Below are 15,760 nucleotides of genomic sequence, written 5' to 3' on the forward strand. Positions count from 1 at the left end.
ATAGTTCTGTCACTGAGTAGTTGTGTCACCTTGGGCAATTACTTAGTCTCTATGAATCCCAGTATTCTCACCTATAAAATAGGAATAACATTATCTACTTCATATATTAATTATAATAATTAACTGAAAAATACATAATGAAGATTTATAAAATATAAAGTATATCTATGAAATACTTCAAATGACAGGTACCAAGTTGTGCACAAATGTATTATTCTAACTTCACTTTAATTATTACTCCTAGCTCCATGACTTTGGAAAATTATATAAACCTCTATGTTTGTGGGTTAGAAGATATTTGTCTAGTATACATGTCAACATTTATTTACTTATACACATGCAATTTAATACAACACATGTGAGTTCTAAGATAATTTTTATTGAAATAGAATGGAAACATCTAAAGTATGCTGCATATTTCCCTATATTGTGAACAGTATGCCAAATATTTCAAATTTTCTGTACCTGTCACAGTCAACAATCAGTGCACTATAATCAAATATTTTAGGGAATATTAGCATGCCTTTTCATTAAATGACCCATAGGACATAGCGGCATTCATTTTCTCTGGGTTTTTGGTGTTGACTCAGTGCCTCTTGAGAGTCCCTTGGACTGCAAGGAGATCCAACCAGTCCATTCTAAAGGAGATCAGTCCTGGGTGTTCATTGGAAGGACTGATGCTAAAGCTGAAACTCCAATACTTTGGCCACCTCATGAGAAGAGTTGACTCACTGGAAAAGACTGATGCTGGAAAGGATTGGGGGCGGGCAGAGATGGGGATGACAGAGAATGAGATGGCTATATGGCATCACCGACTCGATGGAGATGAGTCTGAGTGAACTCTGGGAGATGGTGATGGACAGGGAGGCCTGGCGTGCTGTGATTCATGGGGTCGCAAAGAGTCGGACACGACTGAGCGACTGAACTGAACTGAACAGTGCTTCTTTCAGGGGCTGGCAAGGAGTATTGAACTATTTATTCAATTCTGTAGCCCAGTGCTATGTTCTTATCCTCTCCTTTAACCAGATTTCTTCTTACAATCACTGGTTCTCTCACCATTTTTAACCTCCCTGATTCCAATTTTCTCTGTACTTCTCTGAACTTTAGTTCCACTCTCTTACATGTCTTGCCACTTGTTACAGTGGAACTCAGCACTGCTCCTTCCCTTCAGGTTAGACTTGTAAATCGGACAATGGGAATTGTTATGTTTTGCCAATTTTCCACATTCCTCACAGACTGATTAATCATTTGTTGTGCACCTCTTGATTTATTCCAAATGACTAATTTTGCCAAAAATCTCATCTCCCCATAAATTTGCTATGTTAGTTATAATATGTAACATTCAATTCAGTTCAGTTCAGTCGCTCAGTCCTGTCCAACTCTTTGCGACCCCATGAATCACAGCACGCCAGGCCAAGAATCATCTTAGGTTAAGATTTTTAAAAATATAATGCTGTTCACAACAAAAAGGAAAAAAACACATAAAAGGAACTTCCCCTTGGATGTTATTCAAAAGTGTTTATTATAGAGACACCAAAGTAAATCCCTATTTCAATAGCATAATAAATACGCTTAAGAGAAAAACACTAATAATATCACACTGTTTCATATAGCAATTCTTAAAGTGTGGTTCCAGGATCCTCTAGAAATGCAAATTCTCAGGCCTCAAACCAACTTTCTGAAGTTCTGGAGATGAGGCCCACCAATCTCTGTTTTGATAAAATTGTCAGATGTCACTGACCCACACTGAAGTTATAAATTAGGTCCTACGTGCATCCTGCTATCAAGTTTAATTATTTTCTTGTCTGAACTGTAACTTATTACAGATTTGAATACTTAACATTTTTAAAAACACAAGATTTGTGGGTTCTTTTTTTCAACCTTGACCTCCCTTCAAGGATCTAGATTCTCCTGAAAATGTCACATAGTAGCTACTGTAATCGAGACATGGTCTCACATTAATGAATTTTTCTAATTCTTAACAGAACTATAGCAAACAGCTGAGACCTGCCAATTAACCGAGGAAACCAGAATTGAAAGAGACACATGTACTCCAATGTTCATTGCAGCACTGTTTATAATAGCCAGGACATGGAAGCAACCTAGATGTCCATCTGCAGACGAATGGATAAGAAAGCTTTGGTACATATACACAATGGAGTATTATTCAGCCATTAAAAAGAATACATTTGAATCAGTTCTAATGAGGTGGATGAAACTGGAGCCTATTATACAGAGTGAAGTAAGCCAGAAAGAAAAACACCAATACAGTATACTAACGCATATATATGGAATTTAGAAAGATGCAAATGATAACCCTGTATACAAGACAGCAAAAGAGACACAGATGTATAGAACAGTCTTTGGGACTCTGTGGGAGAGGGTGAGGGTGGGATGATTTGGGAGAATGGCATTGAAACACGTATGCTGTCATATGTGAAACGAATCACTAGTTCAGGGTCGATGCATGTTATAGGATGCTTGGGGCTGGCATGCGGGGATGACCCAGAGGGAGGATAAAGGGAGGAGGGAGGTGGGAGGGGGGTTCAGGAGGGGGAACTTATGTAAACCTGGGGCGAATTCATGTCAATGTATGGCAAAACCAACCAATATAATATTGTAAAATAATTTGCCTCCAATAAAAAATAAATTAATTACCAAAAAAAAAAGAAAAGAATTAAAATAGTTCTGAGTAACTAATGGACTGATTCTTCTTCCATTTGTAATTTTCCTCATATGTAGTTTGGGGAAATTATTTGGGATATTTTAACTCACTTGTTATCTGCTGTTTGCATAGCTGGAGAGAGAAAATACGTGTCATTTGCAGCAGCAGGCTTGTCACCTCACACAGGTCAACTTCACAGGCTGTGTTTTCTTGATGGAATAACCAAGTTATAACTCCTGCTTTGCAGTGTAAGAAATAGGAATTTGACCATAAATCTTGAGATTATCAGTTTCTTGAAGATTGGCCAGCTCTAATGAAACTCTTAAGAAAACTTGTATTAAATAGGATAGCAAATTATTAATTGATTATGAAGAGATTTTTTAATTCTATCACCACAATATTCAGATTTGATCTTCAAATTCTATCTCTGGTAGCATTATCTTTTAGAAACCAAAATACTGATCAAAAACTCCCTTTGTCTTCTTCCTTAGATGGACTGATTGTTAAATGACTTCTGTTCCTTGCCAACTAATATCATCAGATAAGCAGTGATTTTACAGAATAGAGTCTTCAAAAGTCCTTAGACTATCTTACTTTAAAATAATAATAATGGAAAAGAATATGCCCTTCTATAAAAGCTCAGACTCTTTTAGAAATGACACCATGGAATCAAAATGCCTCATTTCCTACTCTTCAAAATAAGTCTGAATCAAGAATGATTCTGAATACAATAATTTAAAAAAAAACAAAACTTACTTCGCCAAATAAGCCTGTTTTCTTAAATAAGTCTAGAATCTCACAAAATATATAACAAAAACAAACCCTAATTCCTTTGTGCTCTGGAAGCAGCATAAAATTCAGTAAATTTGTGCGTAATAACAGAGACACATTCATGTAAACTTTTTCTCCAATGGACAAGTTTGTCAGTTACAGTATTGGTTGAATTTTAACACATCTAATTTCTTGCTGGGGAGCAAAATTCTATTGATTGCTTCCATAGCAATTAGATCAAGACATATTGTTTTGCTTTCTTGAAAAATTAGTGAGGTATTTCTGAGACTTTTTAGTTACTAGGCTGAGTATTTTTTGAGTACTTACTGCCTGAAGAATAAAATATTTTTTCAATAAAATAGTTCTCAAAACTTATTGAGAGATGTATAGACCTCGGTCACCAAGGAAAAAACATAAACACAGGAGTTCTTTGGACATAGTAGCATATTTCAACTAGCTTTGTCCAGAAAGACCAGTAGCATTTACATATCCAGTTTGTGAGCTATTGCCAGTAGCCAACCTAGATTATCTCACACAAACCCATGCACTTAAAATGCTGACCAAGTCCAAAGATCATATGCAAAAAAAGCAGGATTAGAAAGAAGTGTCAGGTAGGGCTTACAGTGCAGAGATGATTAAAGGTATCACTAAAAGGAAGGAAAAAAATATATTAATTGGAAAGAAAATCTCCATAGTCCTGGAGAAAAAAGAAACACATGACAAAGTTTTTAAATTTTATTGTTTTAGTGCCACAAACAGAAAAAAAAAATCTCTTTTGTACTGGCTTAATTACTTATATTACTTTTAACTATAGAAAAATGGCTCTGTCTCTCTCCCCTCCTTTAAATAAAGTAATACTTTTATTAGGTTTCAAATATGTGACTTCCATATTTAGGAAAAAAATCCACTAAGTTCAACTTTGTCCAGATTATACCCCTGAGTATATAATCTAGTAGGAGCTAATGAAAATAAATTTAAAATGTTGTTTAAAGGGTTATAAAGAAATAAAACTTTAAGGAATATTTTGTTTTCAGACATTGTAAATTAGATATACAATTAGAGAGATACAGAAATTTCTGATCCAATTATTTTAATCTAATATGACACGATGGACATGAGTTTGAGTAGGCTCCTGGAGTTGGTGATGGACAGGGAAGATTGGCATGCTGAAGTTCATAGGGTCGCAAAGAGTCAGATGTGATTGAACTGAACTGAATACCTTTACGAGGGTGAAAGGAAAAGGTACAAAACAAAATTTAAGAGCAGGGTAAGTTAGAACAGCTGAAAAATTTTTTTTTGTTTTGCCAAACTTGCTTGAATGTACAGCTTTCAGAGTCTCTGGGTATAGCTCTGAGATGCTGAATGGCAAATATTAACTCAATGAAACAAATGTATTGGAAAAATGAATAACATTGATCAAGTACTGTCAAGAGTTGCTCCTTAAAGGGATGGCTTCACCCTTTAGGATAAATACCCTTTAGGGCATTATGCTAAGTGAAATAAGTCAGATTGAGAAAGATAAATTCTGTACCATTTTTCTCATATATGGAATCTTAAAAAAAAAAAACTCAAAATACAGGCACTAGATTAGTGATTAGCATGGGGAAGGTATTCAGGGGGGTGGGCAAAATGGGAAAAAGAGATCATCCATAAGGTAACGGATGGGAACTAGACTTATGGTGATAATCACTCTGAAGTATATACAGATGTCAAACCATAATGCTGAACACCTCAAATTTATATAACAAAAAACAAAGTAAAATGCAATTTTTTTTTAAGAGTGGCTTTACTATTATTTTATACAATACATAGTGTACACTCCAGTAATGGCTTCCAGGAACAGAGAAACTTTCTCCTCCATGAAGGCAGCACAAGACAAAAGGCAAAGTAGAGTTAGATTACCCTGGCAACACACAGGTAGAAGGCAGTAAGCACCCACTTTTCCCTGTGCATTTTTATTAAATATTAATTGGGATTTCATCTATATTTTATTCAGGTTGAAAAAACTTATAGAAGCAGAATAATCTGAATTCAGAGACTAAGCCATACTGAAATAAGAGTATTCTCACCAAGAGTCTTCTGTAAGATGTACTACAGTAGCAGTAACTTAGGCTTTGGAGTCAGATAGATCAGGTTATTCCAGTCTTTGCTGATCAGCTGGGTAGCTTTGGAAAATTATCTAACTGCAGAACTTTGACTGAAAAGTGAGGATTCTCCAATAAATCACTGGTGTGTGGAAACAATCTGTGTCAGTGCCTAGAAAATGCACTGTTTGTGATTTTGCAAAGTAAACAGTAATTATGATATTGGAAGGTATTATTTGATTACTATTGTATCTCAGGATATTAAGTCAAATATTAAACCAATTAAAATATATATGTAGCTAAAACTGTCACCCAAGATTAGCCCTGTAAAACTCTTGCTTTGAAATATGAGAAGAAGGACATGTATAAGAAAAACAGTATCTACTTGGATTTTAGGACTAGAATACCTATAAAATATTTTATGGATTTGATACTTCTGAAGCAGTTCATAGAAATTAAAAGTATTCTTCAAAAGGTACTACCATTTATTAGAAGTAAAAAACAAAGGGAAATGAAGCATGTTTCAGTTAAGATGGTTAAATTCTATTTCTAGGTTCATCCATTTTTTTCCCCTCTAGCAATGACTTAAGAGTTTCTAGTCAGATTTTATATGTGTTTTAATTTCTCTTGTTTTAGATACTTCATAAGGCCAAGGTGTTAGTACTGCAGCTTAAGTGCTAACTGTTAAATTTATAAATTGAAAAATAAAGCAGTTGAAAATTAAAAAATTGATTCAAAGATTCAAGTTGTTTAAGATCATGGAGAATAGGAAGAGAAAATCTATATATAAAGTAGAAATTTTAAGAAGAGAAAATAGCAAGAATAGCTGTCTTTCAAAAGAACGTTCCAGAATTAGAAAAAACAAAAAGTTTTCATAGAATAGACAGGATAATTTGAACAGGGTAAATAAAAGCGATCTATATCTATGCCCATCACCATTAAGCTTAGTGTATCAAAGACAAATTTAAAAAAATTAAAACCAGTCATTAAAAAGAAAGATTTGACAGCAGGATTTTCATCACCAACTGGCTCTTTCCCCAGTTTTCTCTAGCTCATTAAATAGTAGCATAATTTCCTAAGATGATGTTTACGCCCCAAACCCCTGAGTCATGCTTCAGTCCTCTATTTACAGAATATCCATATTTCAATCATCAGAATAAGTCTGCTTATCTGTAACTTCTAAATGTCTCCTGAATCTGAATACTTCTGACCACATTCAGGGCCCTCCACCTAACCTAGGAATTCATCTAAAGGACTGAAATCACCTTCCAACTGATTTCCCAGGGCCTCACCCCTATGAATTAATCATACTGCATACCTACTCAAACTATTTGATAGCCTTCCATCTCATTCAAAGTAAAGTTCAGATTCTTTTCCACAGCATACAAGATGCTACATGACCTGGCACCTTTATCTCTGACTCCTCCTCCTAATTTCCCCCTTGATTAATCACGTGAGCCATGTAGTCCTAGCTTAATCTCATCCTCAGGGCCATCATTATGTTTGTTCTCTCTGCCTGGAATGACATTCACCCACATCATAGCATAGCCTGCTCTCTCATTGTATTCGGGTTTATACCCAATAATCTCTTTAGAAAAGACTTAACCACTTTTCATAACACTTATTTATAATTGCTTTTAGCATTTAACATGATATGACATAGTATCATATGTTTATTGGTTGGTTTGCCAATCCCTAAACTAGAACAAAGTCCATGAGTATATGACATTATACTTCCCAGTGCCCCAAACAGTGCCTGGCATATAATTCTCCAAAAAAATTATTTCTTATATAAACTCTTATTTCCAGCAAAGAGAAATAATACACATTGTTTCAAAAACTTGTGGAATATTTACAAAAATTTGCCTGACACTGAGGCACAAAGGAAATCCAATCAATTCACAATAATATATATCATACTCATCATGAAGAAGTATGAGTCCACTTAAACCACCAAATTGCAAAAGCAACAAAATGTCCCTTATAAAACAAATGTCCTCTCTCTGTCCAGACAGAATCTAGTACAAATTTAACTGCCAAAGCAAAATCTCAAAGACTCAGTCACTCACATAGGAAAGAATTACTCAGTAGCTACTATTTGTTTGGAAAGAATTTGCCTAAAGTGGCTGAAATTGAGTAAGAAAAACTATAGAAAAATATTTCACATAAAATCAAATTTAATGTTGTAAAGTTTGCAAAGTCAAAAGACCAGTTTATCTGAAGAAATGACTTTTGATCTGGGACTTAATGGATAAGATTTAACAGGTGCCCATGGGGAAGGAGAAGAAAGAAAATCCAGATGGAGAGGTTGGTAAGTGTTAATCTATGAAATCAAGAAAGTGCACATTTTCAGAGAAATAGCAAGTCATCCAACTTGGTGGAAATATATGCTAAGTGGTAAAAAGCTATCAGTTCAGTTCAGTCGCTCAGTCGTTTGCGACCCCAGTGAAGGCAAATTCTGAAAGCTTTATAAGTGAAGCTACTGAATACCAACCTTAATGGACAGGTGATAAGAAACTGCAAAAGGCTTTAAGGAGAAAATTTTTAAAAATCTAAATAATATTTTAGCAAATTTTATTTGGCTGAAGATATTTCTCTGCTAAGAACAGGTTCCATTATCGGTTGTGGGCAGAGAAAGTGGTCACTGAAGCATTCTCTAACCTGTAAGAAAGAAAGAAAAACTAGAAAGAGAAGGAGGGGGGTGGAGAGAGAGAATGAGAGAGAGAATCTGAGAGAACTGTGTAAGAACTGTGTCTTATTTGAACTTCTATAAGAACTGTGTCTTATACAAGTCTTTTGTCTAAAAATACATTCCTCAGTTCTGATAAAGATGATCCATGTTATGCATTCCTACCTACATCTGTGGCAAAGAAAAAGAAAGTTCAGAGTCCCTTGTACCTGCACTAATTTCCAGCTCATTAGAAGAGCTGGAGTGTGGGAACTCTTAGCTTAGGAGTAAATAGCTCCTGGTTTCCATCATTGAAAAGAAAGAAATCTCTGTTTTCACCCTTGAATGGGAGGTCACTAAGTGAGATGAAAAAAGCTCTGCAATTACTGAGCCATGCAGGATATGCTGAGTAATATATTTATCTGCAATTTGCACAACTTCTTAATTAGTTTTAAATATCAAGCTTATCCTAGCTGACATCTAAGCTTTAATATTATCCAATTCAAGCAAAGTATGTGGTTTTGAATTTGCTTTGCAAATAGTATGTTCTTCAGGGTTGCTTATGCGAAATATTCTGATCACAGTAGCCACATGATCTGTCTCAAGAGTTCTGATCAGATAATTCTATTTAGCCACAGAAGTGGAATACACATCTCTGAACAGATCTATTGAGACAATGACTCCAGAATATTTATCTGACTTAAAATTTCTAAATACTGTTTGAGTTATGATGATAGATCAAATAGATGTACGTAATTTATCTTCCTCCAGAAAACACACACTCATTTAAGCTTTTGCAAAGCAAAGTGTTAAAAATTCACAAGGATGAGGTAAGAACAGCAAATGGGCCTGTGCTGACAATGGCCACTGTGTATGACAGAGCTGAAATGAGGGCCAGAAAGTGTTAGTTGCTCAGTCCTGTCTGACTCTTTGAAACCCTATGGACTGTAGCCTGCTAGCTGCTTCTGTCCATAGGATTTTCCAGGCAAGAGTACTGGAGTGGGTTGCCATTCTCTTCTCCAGGGGATCTTCCTGACCCAGGGATTGAACCTGGATCTCCTGCATTGCAAGCAGACTGTTAACCATCTGAGTTACTGAGATGAGGGCCAGTTCAGTTCAGTCACGTCCAACTCTTTGCGACCCCAGGACTGCAGCACGCCAGGCCTCCCTGTCCATCACCAACTCCCGGAGTTCACTCAAACTCATGTCCATCAAGTCACTGATGCCATCCAGCTATCTCGTTCTCTGTTGTCCCCTTCTCCTCCTGCCTTCAATCTTTCCCAGCATCAGGGTCTTTTCAAATGAGTCAGTTTTTCACATCAGGTGGCCAAAGTATTTCAGCTTCAATATCAGTCCTTCCATTGAACACTCAGGATTGATCTCCTTTCGGATGGACTGGTTGGATCTCCTTGCTGTCCAAGGGACTCTGAAGAGTCTTCTCCAACACCACAGTTCAAAAGCATCAATTCTTCTGCACTCAGCATTCTTTATAGTTCAATTCTCACATCCATACATGACTACTGGAAAAACCATAGCCTTGACTAGACAGACCTTTGTTGGCAAAGTTATGTCTCTGCTTTTTAATATGCTATCTAGGTTGGTCATAACTTTCCTTCCAAGGAGTAAGCACCTTTTAATTTCATGGCTACAGTCACCATCTGCAGTGATTTTGGAGCCCCAAAAAACAAAGTCTGCCAATGTTTCCCCATGCATTTGTCATGAAGTGATGGGACTGGATGCCATGATATTAGTTATCTGAATGTCGAGCTTTATGCCAACCTTTTCACTCTCCTTTTTCACTTACATCAAGAAGCTCTTTAGTTCTTCTTCACTTTCTGCCATAAGGGTGGTGTCATCTGTATATCTGAGGTTATTGATATTTCTCCCAGCAATCTTGATTCCAGCTTGTGCTTCATCCAGCTCAGCGTTTCTCATGATGTACTCTGCATGTATGTTAAATAAGCAGGGTACCAATATATAGCCTTGACATACTCCTTTGCTTATTTGGAACCAGTCTGTTGTTCCATGTCCAGTTTTAACTGTTGCTTCCTGACCTGCATACAGATTTCTCAAGAGATGAGGGCCAGTGGGATATAAAAACCCAGCTCGTCACTCTATGTTCACCCAGAGAGAACTGTGTCCTTATGGAGAAATGCTTCCCCCTAATTCACAAGAATAACTGGCTCAGTACATCCAAGAAGGCCAAAATTCAATTTGGCAGTAGTGAAAAATGAAGAACCAACACAGTTTGTATTTCAAGAAGCACAATGATCGCAGCACTAAGTGTGAAAGTACGTAATGACTTAAGGGACTACGGTAAACACTGAGAACTTGGATCCCTCTCTCATGCCACACCTCAGGGGAATTTATCACCATCTCCAGCAGAAGCCTAGAGGTTTAGTCTCTCACCCAAGGGAAAAACAGTCTCTGTACTGCGTGGCTCAGATGGGTCTTGGAGGACATATTTCCAAAACAGCAGGATTAAGTGACCACTACCACTCCAAACTCTGGAGGCAGAAATATCCCCTGAACTATCACACTGTCCCAAGATGTTGGTCCAAGAGGTTCCCCAGAAACAATCAACTCATAAACTTAGAGATTAGCTTAAGTAACACAGGAATTCCAATTGTTTGTCTCCTACTCTTATTCACGTGCACAATGCCAAGTCCTGACTGACTTTTAAGAGAAAAGATGTCTTTAAAGTCAACTATGGAGATATAAACAATCAAAAAGAGGACAAAACCTGGAAGGAAGAGAGAATGCTGGGACAAGAAAATACTGATATCATTCATTTATGCAGATATATGACAGGATAACATTTGATTCCTAAGAATTAAAAAAACATTGTAAAAATGAAAAGTTCAATAGAAGGTAAATAGTTGGAAGATAAAATAGGAAATCTTCCCAGAAAGTACAGCAAAAAGACAAAGAAAAAAATGAAAATTAGATCAGACCAGGCAGTTTGGCATCCAACAGACTTTTCACATTCTCTTTCCAATTTCTATACCTCTTTTACTGCTGACATAAAATGACATATATTATCTTTTGAAGACTCTTTAAGAGGCATATGCTGTTTTGAATACAAAAATCAAAGTTTGGAAGACCATCAGTCCAATGAGTTATTCATTAAGCCCAATGCTAGTCTTCACCTGCATCCTAGATTATACATACACTATATCCACTAAAGAAACAAAACCATCCATACTGCAAACCATTACCTAGACACATACATGAACTCCCTTCCTTCATAAGTGGGTTATCTACTCCCAGAGAGCAGGGACCATATCTGATTCCCTGCTGCGTCCCCACATATAAGCTTGTATCTACCGGCATACAATGAACACTGACTAAAATTTTATTGAATAAATATTGAATGAATTTCCATAAACTTTTATCATAGAGTAAAGGGGTATATTTTTTCTTTTACAGAAATTGCAGGTGACTCAACTTTAGCAGCTGCAGTTAATTAAGCAATTATTTTTTCCCCTCACTTAATGTCTCTGGTGAGGTCATGGCAATGTAGTCACAAAAACAAACATGAACTAGCTTTTATAGAATAAAATTTGGCAACTGTCATGTTCCTCTATGATGAGTGCATTCAGTGCCACACTGGTCGGTCTCTAGCGTGAGACCAACCGTGGAATTGATGAGGCATGGAAGTTCCTTTGATTACTTAGTTACTATGTATTAAAATAATCAAGGGAATCCTGAAGTCTGTGACAAATTCTTATGTTGACATTAGAAGTAAAGTATTACCGAAACATGCTAGCCCCAGAAGGGGCAGCAATCTATCCTTACTGGAGCTGACACCTGTTCTGGATGTAGTTTTTCCTTCCTGGCTTCTAGCGGCTGTAACAACATCAATATGGGAAGCTTCCAGAATGCCTTGATTGACCAGTATGGATTCCCATACAACAAAGCCTCAAAATAAGGGACTTATTTTATAATAAAGAAGTTGCAAAACTGGACACGTGACCAAAGATTTACCAGGGTTTTACTCTGGCAATTTCTAAATTCTCAATTGAAAGCAGATATAATCTGATGGTATCGCACCTCAGCTGTACCACAAATTGTTCACTTTCTGCCCTCTTGCTTCTCTGCCAGCACCACACAGGAGGCATGCAAGACCTTGCTGAGCATTCTGACAATTCACAAATCAGGAAAGGCAAGGCAATGTATATCCTATGACAGAACACTTGACTGATAGTAGGTGGACTTTAAAGGGCCCGTAGTGTGATGGATTTTCAGTTGTCCGCAGTTATGATCAGCTCAGAAACATACTTTGGAGTGGGGTTTCCTCTTTTCCTGTTTCTCTCTTTCCACTCATCCCCTCTAGTTCCTTGGACTCTTTAAGGAAAACAAACTACCTTCATGCAAGCCTTTTTATTTCTTGCTGTGCTTTTAGTGGGGCATAAATTAAGACAAGGCTTAAGACACCAGGAATCCCTGATATACATATATACATAACAGAGAGAAAGAAGTACATATAAGTTTATATACATATATATACATGAAAAAATTGAACATAAACACAAATCGTTATAGATAATTACAGTACTTTCTAAAAAGGAAAACATGCTCTTTAGAAATAATAAATCAAAACAAAGGGAGCATCTATTACCTGATTTGTTATCTATCAGTGCTCCCACAAATAATTTTAGAATAAAAATAAGTTATGATATTTTGAAGGTAAATTATTAGCTGATGGTGGGATCTAGAGTATTTCTTGGGATAATTTAACATAATGTTTCTAAATATTTTAATTGGTTGTTATTTCAATACAAATTCTAACCATTTCCTACATTAGTATTATAAATGCTAAATTCCAGAGTAATACTTTTGATGGAAATACCTAAAATTTAGTAAGTAAACTAATGTGAACAAAAACAGAATGGCAAAAATGTTGTAATAATTAAGAGTGATAAATATTTTAAAAATTCACATATATGCTATTCATCTAATAGGACAGTGTCTCTTTTTTAGGACTCTAAATATGAAATTTTACACTTCTAATTGATATCATACAGGCAGAGTCCTCTTTATGACTGAAAAATAAATGGCAATAATTCTTTCTTAAATATTCTACTGCCAAACAAGAACTATGACAATAAGTAATAAGCTCCATATGATATTTTTTCTGTCTAAATTGCCTATGGGTTAAACATTAAAATGATTTTCACACATGGTATAAAAAAAGAAAAATGCATTTTCAGTTGTGAAGTATTAAAATGATAAAGGGGAAAGAAAAACAATATAACCATATCACACATACTCAATTTGATTTTTACATATGATACAATGGTCATTTTCTACAAAAACAATAATATGATGTTTATAATCTGAATCTGACTGTGATAGGCAAGTTCTGAGATGGCACCCCAGACTGCCATTCTTAAGGGTACACTCCTATTCTAATACCCCAGTCCCTTCAGTTTGGGAGGCACCGACTATGATGCCATTCACTCACATGGCTGAAATATATATGACAAATGAATCATACTAGATCTTAAAGGTGAGGGGATTTTTCAGATCAAGTAGGGTCCCAAATTAGTTACTTTGAGGTCATCAAATGGGAGACTACCCTGGGTGGGCCTGACCTACACAGGTGGGCCTTTAAACCAGACCCTGCCTTTTCTGAAGAAATTCATAGTGATAAAGACTTTCATCCTGGCCTCAAAGAAGCCAGCTTCCACATTGAGAGAGGATGGCATCATGTGGCAAAGACCTGAGGGCAGTCTCTAGTTGCTGAGAGAAGTTTCATGGCAAAGTTAATAAGGAAGAGAAAGCTGCAGTATATACCTGCAAGGAAATGGAATCAGCCGAGAGAGCTTGGAACAGGACTCCAAGCTGCAGATAAGAAGGCAGACTGGCTGACTCCTGGACTGCAATTCTGTGAAACTATATAACAGAGAACTCAGCTACTCTGTGTGCAGACTTCTGATGTTCAAAAACTGAGAAAATGAATCAAGGTTGTTTTAAGCTACTAAATTTTCTGATAACTTGTTATACAGAAGAAAAGTAATACACTAGAATGAAGTATGTCCTTTTATTTCCAGTTAAATTTCAACAGTATAGGCTCTAAAGTAATAAACACTTTGGTCTTAAGTCCAAAAAAATTAAGCATTTTCAGAGTCTTTGCTTTAAAAAACTAAACAATCTAAAACAAATTGATGTGAATTACTTTATGAAAATAGGAGGCAAGATGGAAAAATGCTGCAATGTCAGTTGAAAATTTGTTAAAATCAAATACATGAAATGATGTGGAATGATTTTATATTCCCTATTTCAGGAATAACTTTTTTTGTTCATGCTTTTGATTTTTTAAAAATGCTACAGTGGTATTAGCCTCGGGTATTAGACATTCAATACCCACTACTACTGCAAAGTAAAAAAGAAATTGAGGATGCTGAATAAATAAATGTAATTGGTTGAAAAATAATTTGAAATACAACCAAGAAATGCTAAAGTATCAATAGCATTTTTTAGCACTTGTCACATGCTTGCTACTTGCTTTACATAGGTCATCTATGTCTTTACATTTACAGAAATATCTACAATTATGTCATCTATGGCTTACAAAAATTATTTAAAAATGATACTTTAGATATTCAAGACCTTGAAACACAAAAGATTAATTTATGCAATGCTATATAACTAAGGGGCTGAGCTGCTAAAGTTCTAATCTTTGTCATTCTGAATGGAAAGGTTCTTATCTCACTTAATTTAGTTTCTTATCACCCTTCAAGTTTTTTGTTTTTTATTCATCTATAAGGTTAAAACATCACATACCATGGACTACAACTTCCAGATATATATTATTTTACAGGACACCTGGAGAAAAAATGCAATATTTTGAAAGATACAGAAGCATGAAACATCAAGGTAAAGAGATGTTTATTGACTTATGAGTTCTCATAGAACTCAGATTTCCTTTTCAGATAGTTCTGAAATGTGTGAAAGGACCCATTGCTCTGACTTGTTAATATGTGTCTGAGAATATTCTCAAAATTTGATTAACTTTGAAGGTAACCTCAGTATTTGAGAAATAGGGGCTAAAATAACCAAAGTTCACATCCTATCTGTGAGTTTTTATTACCCAATAGTATAAATCATTTTTCATGAAGTTGATGGCTCTGTCCCATAGTGGACGCTGTGAGCTGAGATTGCTCCTGACTTCTTTTTTTCCCACTTCAAAGACCTCATTTAAATTATCATGTATGAAAGGACACATTTGAGAGTGAAATAGGACTGATTCATAATTTTGTTGGCATTATCTCAGGCAAACTGGAACAAAAGATAACTCTGCTTTCTATTCCTTTTATTCTCTCACTCCTAATGAACATGTTCTTCATCACCATTAAGTATACCTGCTCCTTGCTTGGGCTTCCCAGGTGGCCCAGTGATAAAGAATCTGCCTGCCAATACACGAGACACAGGAGACGCCAGTTCCATTCCTGGGTCAGGAAGATCCCCTGGAGTAGGAAATGGCCACCTACTCCAGTATTCTTCGCCTGGAAAATTCCAGGGACAGAGGAGCCTGGAGGGCTACCACCCAGGGGGTTGCAGAGTCAG

This window comes from Moschus berezovskii, chromosome 3 (genome assembly GCF_049115385.1).
Source record: "Moschus berezovskii isolate FMDL1 chromosome 3, NW_MosBer_1.0, whole genome shotgun sequence".
Classification (NCBI taxonomy): Eukaryota; Metazoa; Chordata; class Mammalia; order Artiodactyla; family Moschidae; genus Moschus; species Moschus berezovskii.